The sequence below is a fragment of the Phalaenopsis equestris genome, unplaced genomic scaffold (genome assembly GCF_001263595.1).
Source record: "Phalaenopsis equestris unplaced genomic scaffold, ASM126359v1 Scaffold000854, whole genome shotgun sequence".
NCBI lineage: Eukaryota > Viridiplantae > Streptophyta > Magnoliopsida > Asparagales > Orchidaceae > Phalaenopsis > Phalaenopsis equestris.
Window position 1 is genome coordinate 161,314 of NW_018165294.1, and position 10,957 is coordinate 172,270.

General features: G+C 33.0%; 1 protein-coding gene across 1 annotated transcript in view; it reads left to right on the forward strand.

The window, feature by feature from the left end:
- The window catches only part of LOC110031858 (transcription initiation factor IIF subunit alpha), a 59,998-nt gene extending 58,255 nt beyond the window's left edge, over nucleotides 1-1,743 (forward strand). Inside the window, exon 10 of the mRNA XM_020735282.1 lies at nucleotides 1,423-1,743. The gene's annotated coding sequence lies outside the window, so the exon portion shown is untranslated. The remainder of the gene's footprint in view (nucleotides 1-1,422) is intronic.
- The last annotated feature ends 9,214 nt before the right edge of the window (nucleotides 1,744-10,957 follow it).

Below are 10,957 nucleotides of genomic sequence, written 5' to 3' on the forward strand. Positions count from 1 at the left end.
GATTTAAACAAGCAGAGCGACAACCAAGAATCATGCTACAAGGGTTTGTCAGGAAGCTACAACCAACCAGGTTTTCCCCTATCCATTCCTAAACGTGCATAGGGTTTATGACAATGTGCAAAATGAAGATGTTTAGTCTGTTTCAGAGGTTCTAAATTAGAGATTAGAAATTTAGTCCAAATAGCCTTTAAACTTTGTACTTTTATCGCAAAGTATAAACTCAAATGGTCATAACTTCCTTCAATACTCTCAATCTGTTTTTATGTACATTTTGTAAAAAAGTAAAACAAGAACATCTCAAGGGAGAAGACAATTCTTGAGCTCGTTGATCCTAATCATCACTCATAAAAGATTTAGGATCATACGGTTAAATCTTGGTTGATCGATGCTATGACTACAAAAGTTGAATATTTATTAATTTGCAGGACATCACAAGAGATTTAGGAAGTTGTGAGACGTCATTCTAATACTGAAAATATTGTAGAATTGTTTGAGATTAAGGAAAAATGCATGGAGCTCCAACAAGAAGAGTTGAGTGTTACTCAATATTTCAACACACTATCAAATAATTTGTTACAATTACATATGTATGATACATATGTGTGGAAGTGTCATCAAGATGTTATGTATATAAAACAATAGTGGAGAAGAAGAGGATGACAAAGTTCTTATTAGTTCTAAATAAGAACTTATATGTGGTCAGAGGAAGAAGCCTATCCCTTCCACTAGGGAAGCTTTTGTTGAATTTAGAAGAGAAGAAAGTGGGAAGAAGCTCATGATGTCAGGAAGTGGGTTTATCTAGCATAGGAAGCTCTGCTTTGCACGCGCAAAACTCCCATGATTCAAAGCCAAAGAAGAATCGTCCCTTGTAAGAACATTGCAAGAAACACGATCACACAAATGATAAATGTTGTAAACTACATGAAAAACCAGTAGATTGGAAATTTGGACAATGAGGAAGGATCAAAACAACAAAATTCATGCTCTTACCTTTTCTAAAGAGTTGTTCGACCCTAGTCCCTTCACCAAGGAACAACTGGAGGTGTTGAAGAAGCTTCCTATTAGCACGACTAAGCAGCCTTCCAGCTTGATGATACACCAAGGTATCATATCCTTCTCCTAATTTGCTAACAATGAAAGGTTTCGACCTTGGATAATAAATTCAGGTGTTTTTTATCACATGACTCGAGACATTTATGCTCTCATCAACTACGAAGAGACCATCACCTCCAAATTTGTTAGATTTGTCGATGGATCTCACTATAGGATTATTTTGAAAGGAAAAGCGAAAGTCTACCAAGAGATTCAACTTTATTTTGTATTTTATGTCCCCCAGCTAGATTACAACTTACTTTCAATTAGTAAGCATACTCTTGTTTGAACTGTGTTACTAAATTTCATTCTAACTCTTGTGAATTTCAGGTGGTGGATTTGCGGAAGGTGATTGGCAGTGCTGAATTTTATCATGGTCTATAACTGTTCAAGGAAAGTTATTCTCTTTACACACAAGTTTCTTCTCAACCATCATCTTCCTATGTTTTTTAGTCTATCGTGTTAAGTTTGTTGAAAGTCATGTTTTACTATGACATTATCATCTTGGTCATCCTAGTTTTCATTATATTGCAAAGTTGTATCCACATCTCTTGATTATAAAAAGTTAGTGTTTTATTAGTGTGAAGTCTGTCAATTGGCTAAACATATCAATCATGTATATCATCTATCTCAGTATAAACATTCACATTCTTTATCTATCACCCACAATGACATTTGGGGACCATCAAAATTTTAAACCATCAATGGAGCTAAATGGTTGTCTCCTCCATTAATGATCACACTAAAACCAATCAGATATTTTTCATGAAAGAGAAATTTGAAAGTACCCAAATCTTTAGTCATTTCATGACATGATACACTTAGTTCCAATGCAAAATTTAAATTCTTAAAACTGATAATGGAAAGGAATACTTTAACTCGATCCTTGAACCCTACCTTGCAAAGAATGGTATCATAAATGTGAGTTTTTGTGTTGAAATTTCATATAAAATTGGATAACTGAGAGGAAGAATAAACATCTTCTCAAGATATCTTGGTCTTTAATTCTTTCTCACAATATCTCAAAAGTTTTATGGGGAGATGCAGTGTTTACAAACACCTAACTCATTAATAGAATGCCAAGCAGGGTCCTTAGATTCAAAACCCCTCTCAATGTTTTGATGGAAACATACCCTCATGTTAGAGTCTTCTCATCCAATCTTCTTTTACAAATATTTGACTTTTTATTTTGATCACATTCATAAACCAAAACACACAAAACTTGAGGGTATTGTGAGAAAATCTATCAATGCAACTTTTTTGGTTATGCTTTTAACTAAAAGGGATAGAAGTGTTATTCTCACATTACAAAAAAATAGTAAAACTTAATGAATGATATTTAAAAAAAAACAATCATACTATTCCAAATCTAAAGCCCCCTATATCAGATTTGGGACATTACTCTGGATTCCCACACACTTATCTAGAGTTATCACAATCTATTCTATTTCCCTTTAACAATCATGTCTCCCAAGTTCCACCACTTGAGGATATTCAACCTAAGATTGACAAGAAGGATATGAACAAGGAACTTTAAGTGTACATTAGGAGAAAGAAATCCACTAATCAAGATAAAGATAATATAGAATCATAAGACTGTTTACAATCAAATATGAATTCACACATCTCTAAAGTTTCCAGGGATGTGGAATCTAGTGGAGAAGATAAGGGAAAGTTGCACAAATTATCCTATCCAGGAGTATGTGCCCTACGGGAAGTTATCTTTACGTTATAATTTTTTTTTTTTTGTATTTAATCTGGAGAGTGTGTAGTTACTCATGTCTATTCATGAAGCACTTTAAAGTCCAAAATGAGAAAAAGACAGTTGAAGAGGAGATCCAAGCACTTGATATGATTGATACATGGACCTTTACAAAGCTTTCTTCTGATAAAGACTCGTTGGGTGCAAATGGTTGTTCGATCTCAAGTACAAAGCATGGGAGCATTAGGAGGTTCAAGAACTGGTTGGTGGCCAAAGGTTTCTCTCAGACTTTTGAGATAGACTATCAAGAAACATTTGCAACATTGGCCAAGCTAAACACTGTAAGAGTTCTTTCAATTGGCAGTGAACAAATAGTGAAAACTTCATCAACTTGAGATCAAGAATACCTTTTTGAAAGGAGACCTTGAGGAAGAAGTGTATATGGAGATCCCATCAAGGTTGAAAATATCTCAAATCAATTGTAAAATAAGAAAGTCACTTTATAGCCTCCAACAATCTCCATGGGCTTGGTTTGACAAGTTTGTCAAGACTAAAATCTAATGGGTACATCCAATATTAAGTTGATCATATATTATACATAAAGCATACATGGGAAGATAAGAAAGCTATACTCATTGTTTATATAGATATGATTCTGACGGGTAATGATGAACAAGAGATTGGGAAGATTAAGGAGGTTCTTTTCACTGAATTTGAAAGCAAGGATATAGGAGTTGCGAGATACTTTCTAAGCATGGAAGTGGGCAGATCCAAGATGGGAATTGTGATTACATCTTTCACCTACTAAAAGAGACATGAATGCCGAGGTACAAACCTGAATGCCGAGGTGTAAACCTATTGACACTCGCATTGATTTCAACAAAAAATTACATTCAGGTGAGAAAAGAGACTAGTTTAAAAATGTATATACCAGAGATTGGTGGGAAAGCTTAGATTCATGTCACGCACTAGAATTAATATCACTTACTATATCAGTATTGTGAGTCAACATATGAATAGTTCAAATGAAAAATATTTCGAAATAGTTTACAGAATATAGAGATTTTTTAAGAAGTCCCTTAGCAGAGGGTTATTGTTTAAAATCAAGCTGAGTAGAAGTTCACATTGATGCTAGTTGTGTAGAATTCAGAGATAGAAGATCCGCATCTGAGTATTGTGCCTATGTATGAGGAAATCTTGTTACATGGAGGAGCAAGAAACAAATAGTAGTCTCTAGAAGTAGTGCATATATTGAGTATCGAGCACTTGTTTTTGGAATTTATGAAAGAATGTGGATATAAAGATTATTAAATGAGTTGAGATGCTCCAAGTCAATCCCATAAAGATTTTATGTAACAGTCAAGTTGCACTAATATTGTAAATAACGTTGTGCATCGTGACATGGCCAAACACATTGAGGTTGATAGACGTTTTATCTCTGAAAAGGTCACCGGCGGCATTATTCACTTAATCTACATTCGAACTCATCTTCAATTGACAGTTGTTTCCCTACCTCCAAGTAGCTTCAAGTATTTGAAAAGCAACTTGGTCTTTACAACATTAGTTTGTTGCAAAAACTATTTTTTACAATTTGATTCGTTAATGTGTAATAATTGTAAGAAATCCATCGGGCTACTTTTTTTAAAAAAAACCTATTTATAATACTAATAACAGCTTTTAAAAAGTCTGTTTTCTTCACAATAATTTTCAACCATCTTTTTATGAAGTTGGAACCATCTCAAACAGATTCTTAGTATATTGGGATGGGAAAAAAAAAAACTTGGCTTAAACTTGATTGTGGTGAGTTTTATAGTTATTATATATAATTAAAAATTATATTGTACTTGTTTCAAAATAAATTTGATCTCTGGAAAATTCATCTTTATCAAATTTGGATATGATTATCGTGGGACATTTTCTTATTCCAGCATGAGGTGAGGGTTTACAATTGGTTTTGACGAGTAACATCGGCTAAAAGAATTGTGATAACATGTAGTTGTGCCCGCATTGTTGGAGAATGCGTAGTCTTTACGGATTTGGAGCCAAAAATGAATCAATAGTCGTCTGTTTCTTCAAATAAAGAAGAGGTTAGTTTTGCAGTCTAGATTTTATCCTATAAAAATAATCTTAATCCCTTCTCCATGACTCTTAAATCATCATTATTATCATTACCTTCATTATCATTGTCATTATTATTATTATTTATATTATTATTATTATTATTATTATTAATGGCTTTATGTTTGAAATGTGATTCTGAAGATCAAAGAATCCTTTCGGATGCAACTCTTTCCTACTCTCATAATGTCCGTTAATTCTATACCTTAAACCATTTCTTATAAATTAAGATTTGATCCACCAAACTTCCACGTCTTCTCGGTCATTTCTCTATGATTTTCTATAATTGGTCGATATAAATTAAATTAGTTGAGGTTAGTGAATATTATTTTCTTGATTCTATGAGCAACTTTTATTTTACATAATTTTTTTTTGTTTAGGTACTCATAAAAAAAGCAAAAACATCGTACTTTTTGGCAGTTTTGCAGCGGCGCACCCGCTCATTTGTTTCGAACAGGCTGCGTGCCAGCCTCCGAATCAGAATAAGGAAAAATTTTTAGTACCAGACTGTGGCTAAGATTGACGAAGGAAAAAAAAAAATAAGTCCGTCCGCACGTAAAAGCTTCTCCCGAATCAGTTGGGTGTTAGATGATACCCCACTCGTTAGCCACTTTGCACCATGGCCCTTGGGCTCTTAACTTTATCATTATATATGCAAGAAATGATTGGGGTTAGGGCTGTCAAAAAAGCTCGTTGTTCGCGAACAGCTCGTGTTCGGCTCGTTAAGAAGCTCGTGTTCGGCTCGTTAAATTCGTTCGATAAGTTAACGAGCCGAACACGAACTAAGATGTGTTCGTTCGTGTTCGGCTCGTTTTGGCTCGAAATACGACTCATCAAGTTTATATATATATATTAAGTATTTTAAAAAAATCTAATTGACTACAATGCTACAAATATTTATAATCAATTAAAATATTAATTAAGAAAATAGAATAAAAATTATTAAATTAGATTTAAATAATGTTTTAATATAAATAATAATTTTTAAATCTTACTCAAACCCTTATTATCTTATGACTACATGATTAAGGTAGTTAAAAGAACTCTTTGTTCGTGAACAGCTCGTGTTCGGCTCGTTAAGCAAACAAGCCGAACACGAACACACTTTTTGAGCTCGAAATATAAACGAGCGTTTACACCCCTAATTGGGGTGATATCATCAAACATCAATTGTTATAATGCATTTTTTTTTTATCCAAAAGCAATGATTCACAAATTTCTTTTAAGAGGGTTGATCAGATTATAAAGTATGAGATTTATGATGTCATAAATAATTCTAATTTAATTTTCTCAAGAAAAATCTTATTTAATCATCGGGCAATGGATAATTCTAATTTAATTTTCTCAAGAAAAATCTTATCCACAAATGAGTGCTTTCACAAACTCCCAGCTATAATTTTTAATTAAAAATGATGATAATTCTTAATTTCTTCTGTGCTAAAAATTTTTGTTTATTTAAAATTTCTTGTAAATAGTATTTAAGCATCATTAATTGAATTTATTTTAGTATAATGAGAATGGTGATGGAGGTAAAATACGCTAAAAATGAAGCATAGGCAAACATTTTTCTTAATATTTATTATGAGGTTATTGATTTCTAGATTTTGTTTTTTATTATTATTATTTCTATATATGGTTATGATCGAATTGAGTCGAACCGAGCATGATGTGGATTGGACTTGGCTTGGTACGTTGTACATTTTTCGTGATCGAGTAGAGCTGGAGCAGAGCTTTCATCGATGTCATACTTAGCTTCTTTGAATGTTTTAATTTTATTTGGTTTGTATTTGACTTTTTTATTTTAATTGGATAAATATTTCAATGAGTTAATAAATAATTTAAAATTATAAATGAGTATATAATTTTCATATAAATTTACTAACAAATAATCTTATAAATCTTAACCAATAAGTAATTGAATATAATTTCATATCTAAGTTGACTAAATAGTACAAGCTAGCGATTTGAATGACCATCCTTTTCATGAAATTAGATATTTTCTTTCATACACTTATAATAGTCCTAAATTATGAGATGTGACTTTGGTTGAAGAGATTTGAAGTTGTCAAAATTGATAAATAATAATGGGTATTGGGGATGATAAAGTAAAGTGATAGACAAGGGGGAAAGTTTTATGTTAGACTATACTGAGAATCAACTTTATTATTTTGCAAATAAGAGTGCTAATGACTAAAAAGATGAATATCAAACACTACTTAACATCAAACATTGGCTAGCATTGTTAGCATTAGCAGTTAAGTGTGGCAGTTGTCAACATTAGTTGGCTATTGCTTTCGAACATTGAAATTAATGATTTATGATTATCGGACAACAAATAATGAGGGAAGTCAAGAGTCAAGAGATTGAAGGATGCCAAATAATGGGGAATGTTATTGCTATATCAGAAAGGGAAATAAAATGACTAGGAAAATACACATCTAGTGTAGAAAATCTATTGTTGAAGGACATTAGATATTGGCCACAAGAAGGTTGCCAGAGTTGTCATTTACTTGGTAGTAGGGGTAGAATTAGAACCTAAGAAGTTAGCATCGAATTTTCATGATAAAAAAATAGTATGTATATGTCATTAAAGGATTTTTAACATTGATTACTATGGGCATTGAATATTGAGTGATGGTGGTGTTTATATAATGCATGAACAAGTTGAGATAATCTTTAGCATTCTTTAGATATAAGCTATTTCTTTAAGGATAACATTAAATTTGAGTGGTTTTTGGACATCAAAGGATAGCAATTAGCAAAAAAAAAGGATGAAAAGTGATGGGAAATGACACAAATCAAGTAACGAAGGATAACATTAAATTTGAGTGGTTTTTGGACATCAGCAATTAGCAAAAAAAATGGATGAAAAATGATGGGAAATGACACAAATCAAGTAACGCGACAACTTACTATGCCCTTATCCTGATATGAAGAAAAACTTAAGTTGCCTAGAGGTGGGTATTAAATGTCGGTGGTTGGAAAATGTGAAATATTAGCTACTGATAGATGTTGAATGTTTGTGAAATTCAATATTAGTTATAAGGTGTTTGTCAATGATGATTGAAGGGGGTGATATTTTTTATTAGTTGGTAAATGTTAACATTTCAAAGCTCGGAATTCCATGATTTCAACAAAATTATTGGATAAAAAATTTTTAAGGTCATATCACCAAGAATAATTCTATGATGTAGAATAAGATTTTATCATCATCAACAATAACATGATCACTTGGCATGCTAAAAATCCCTGTTTTACACTTCTATAGTGGACCATGGAACAACCATTTCTAGCAAGAAATTAATAAAATGAATATATTATATATTAATGTTTCCTAATTTTTATATATTGAGGTCTGTATCATGGCTAATACCTTTATTGATATTAATGTTATAGGAACAATAGCATTTACAAAATAATCCTTTACTTACGCAAAAAAAAAAAACTTTTAAAAGTTAAAGACTATTGACACATATTAACTATTGAGCTATCAACAAACTCTCTAGCATTAGATACATTGCTCTACTGCCTGCATTGATAATTTTGTTTTGAATAAACTTCATACTACATGAAGTTGATTCCACTCTATGACGCTTCGTCGAGGGTTCTTCTATAGGAAATCAAACAAGGTCATCCTTGCTCACCACCTATTTTCCTTTATCTCCCTAGGAACATGAACTCGAGGTTGGAACCTGGAGCTTTGGTCCTGGCACCGTCGAGACTTCACCAGCAACCTTTGTCTTGTCACAAAGTAAAACCTCTGTTAAGGGTGCATATAAGGGTTCAATCACCTCATCCTCCTCGCCCTCACTTATTTTAACTATGGCTCTCTTCCTCCGAACAGTATCGATGAGGTCCTCTTCCCTCTTTGCAAAATTTCCAGATGACTCGACATCTCTTCAGTCACCATTAGTGGCTTCATATTTTTTCTTAAAACAAAAAAGGCAAACTCATAAAATTTAAGAAAAATTTTTAATGGTTGTGTAGGAGAAACTTATCAGGAAGTAGTTTCTCCAAAACTTTCGACTTTGTGAAATTCCTCACATTCAATTCTTGCCTCCTAAGGCTTAGGGAGCTCAAGCATTCGACGTCAGATAACTCTGATTCAAGAAACAAGGGGCTCAAAATTGGAGAACACAGCGTAGTAGGGGTGATCCATCCTTCCTTTTTCTTCACAAAGAAGAACTCCTTCCACAAACTGACCTTATTCTCTAAGCCCACAAAATCAATTGATGGCGATGTGAAGATCAATGTCTCATCCTTATACACCTTTGGGGTGATCTTAGATCGAAAGAAATCGATCGACCACAGTAGTTGGTGACATTAGAGAAATATGATGAACGTCGTAATCAAGAAAATAGAGTAAGGGCAAATCTATGCTAAACCCAACCCATAGGAATGCAGAATCTCCTTCATTTTCTTGAACAACAGAAGACAGATGCCTAAATGAAATTGATTGAGATAACAACATATTTCTCCCTCCATATATTAGTTCAAGGCTTTATCTTCCCGAGCCTCACAACAAATGGTCATTAAATTAAAGAAAATTGCATCGAAATGGTCTTAAACACCGCATGTTTCAGCCGAAAACCTTTATTAAAGTTGCTTGAGGTGAACACATTGCCAAGCTCCATCATCTTCTTACCTCTCATGTTAAAATAACAAGCAAGTAGGAGAATGACAACTTTCTTGTCGACGAAGGCGCAAGAAAGAAAAGGCGAGGAGGAATTTGAAAGAGCGCAAAGACAAAATGGAAAGTTAAATTTAGAAAATGCAAAATTGTATGAATATAAAAATAATAAGAATAATAAACAAAATAAAAAATAAAAATTTTAAGAGATACAACTACATAAAAGATATACATAAAAAGAAAATTCCCTCAAGGATTGTAAGCATAAAATTATGTACAAGAGGCGAACACCTACTTAACAAGATTTTCCTGAACTACTGGAAGAGTCGTCCTTTCTGACTTCCCCAAGAAAATACTTCATTAGGTCAATTAGGCAACTAAGTTCCTTCCATTCAGAAGGTATACCCTCACTCGAGCAAAAATACCGAGCAATTACTTCCTTGTCGATTGAGTGATCGCTGATTGAACTTCCACAAAATCATGAAAGAAAAGATAGATGCAGATGATCTCCTCTTCATTCTTCACTATGGTAGAGCTCCTCTCTGAATTTGCTTTTTCAAGGATAACCACTCAAGCTCGAAGAGCTTCAACTTGCTCTTGTAGCTTGAGTAACCAATCCTTCTTCTGGTCTAACTGGGCCAGCAAGGCTTCAACATCAATAAACACTTGAGGCAAGGCTTTAGAAACTTTGCATCAATTTCCTTAAAATGCTCGCGATCAATGACAACATTCAATAGGTCCTTATTTAGATGCTCTCGTTCAACAAGGAGAGTAGTCACCAGTCGCTTAGTCAAATAGGAGCAATATTATTTTTTACCCTTACTAGAGATGCTATAAATAATATTGAATAGTTTAAAGTTTGAATAGTTCTGAAGACAGACTAGGTAGGAAAGATACTAGCTCTCACTCTAGAGTTTCCCTCGATTCCCTCCACCTGGGGGCTAACATCTCGTATCAGAACATAAAATAATAAACCAAGTTGGGGGCTTTAACCTGTCACTTTAAAGTCCTTTAACTCTACACCCTTTAAAGATTATTTTCCTATTTATTTGCACTTAATCATATTAATTACATTCTCATTCATATAACCTCATGTGATTCTTTCCGATTGTTGACTGAGACAATATCAGCCTGGTTATTAAATATTCTCATAACAAATTGTCAAATCAAGAAGTAAATGAAGTGCATGGAATTAAATCATCACTACATCTTTCAACATTAAAGATTAATACTCTCTACAAATTCCATCTAACACTTTAATTACTTATCATTTTAAGGAGAAAGATAAAGAAAACTACTCAGAATCCATGGAGAAATCAAATCCACACTTTAGTTTAAAAGTAAAAATCATTGTCAAACCAACAAGAAGTCTCGATTAAAACCAAAAGTAGTTTAAAAATAAAGATAAAAACTTA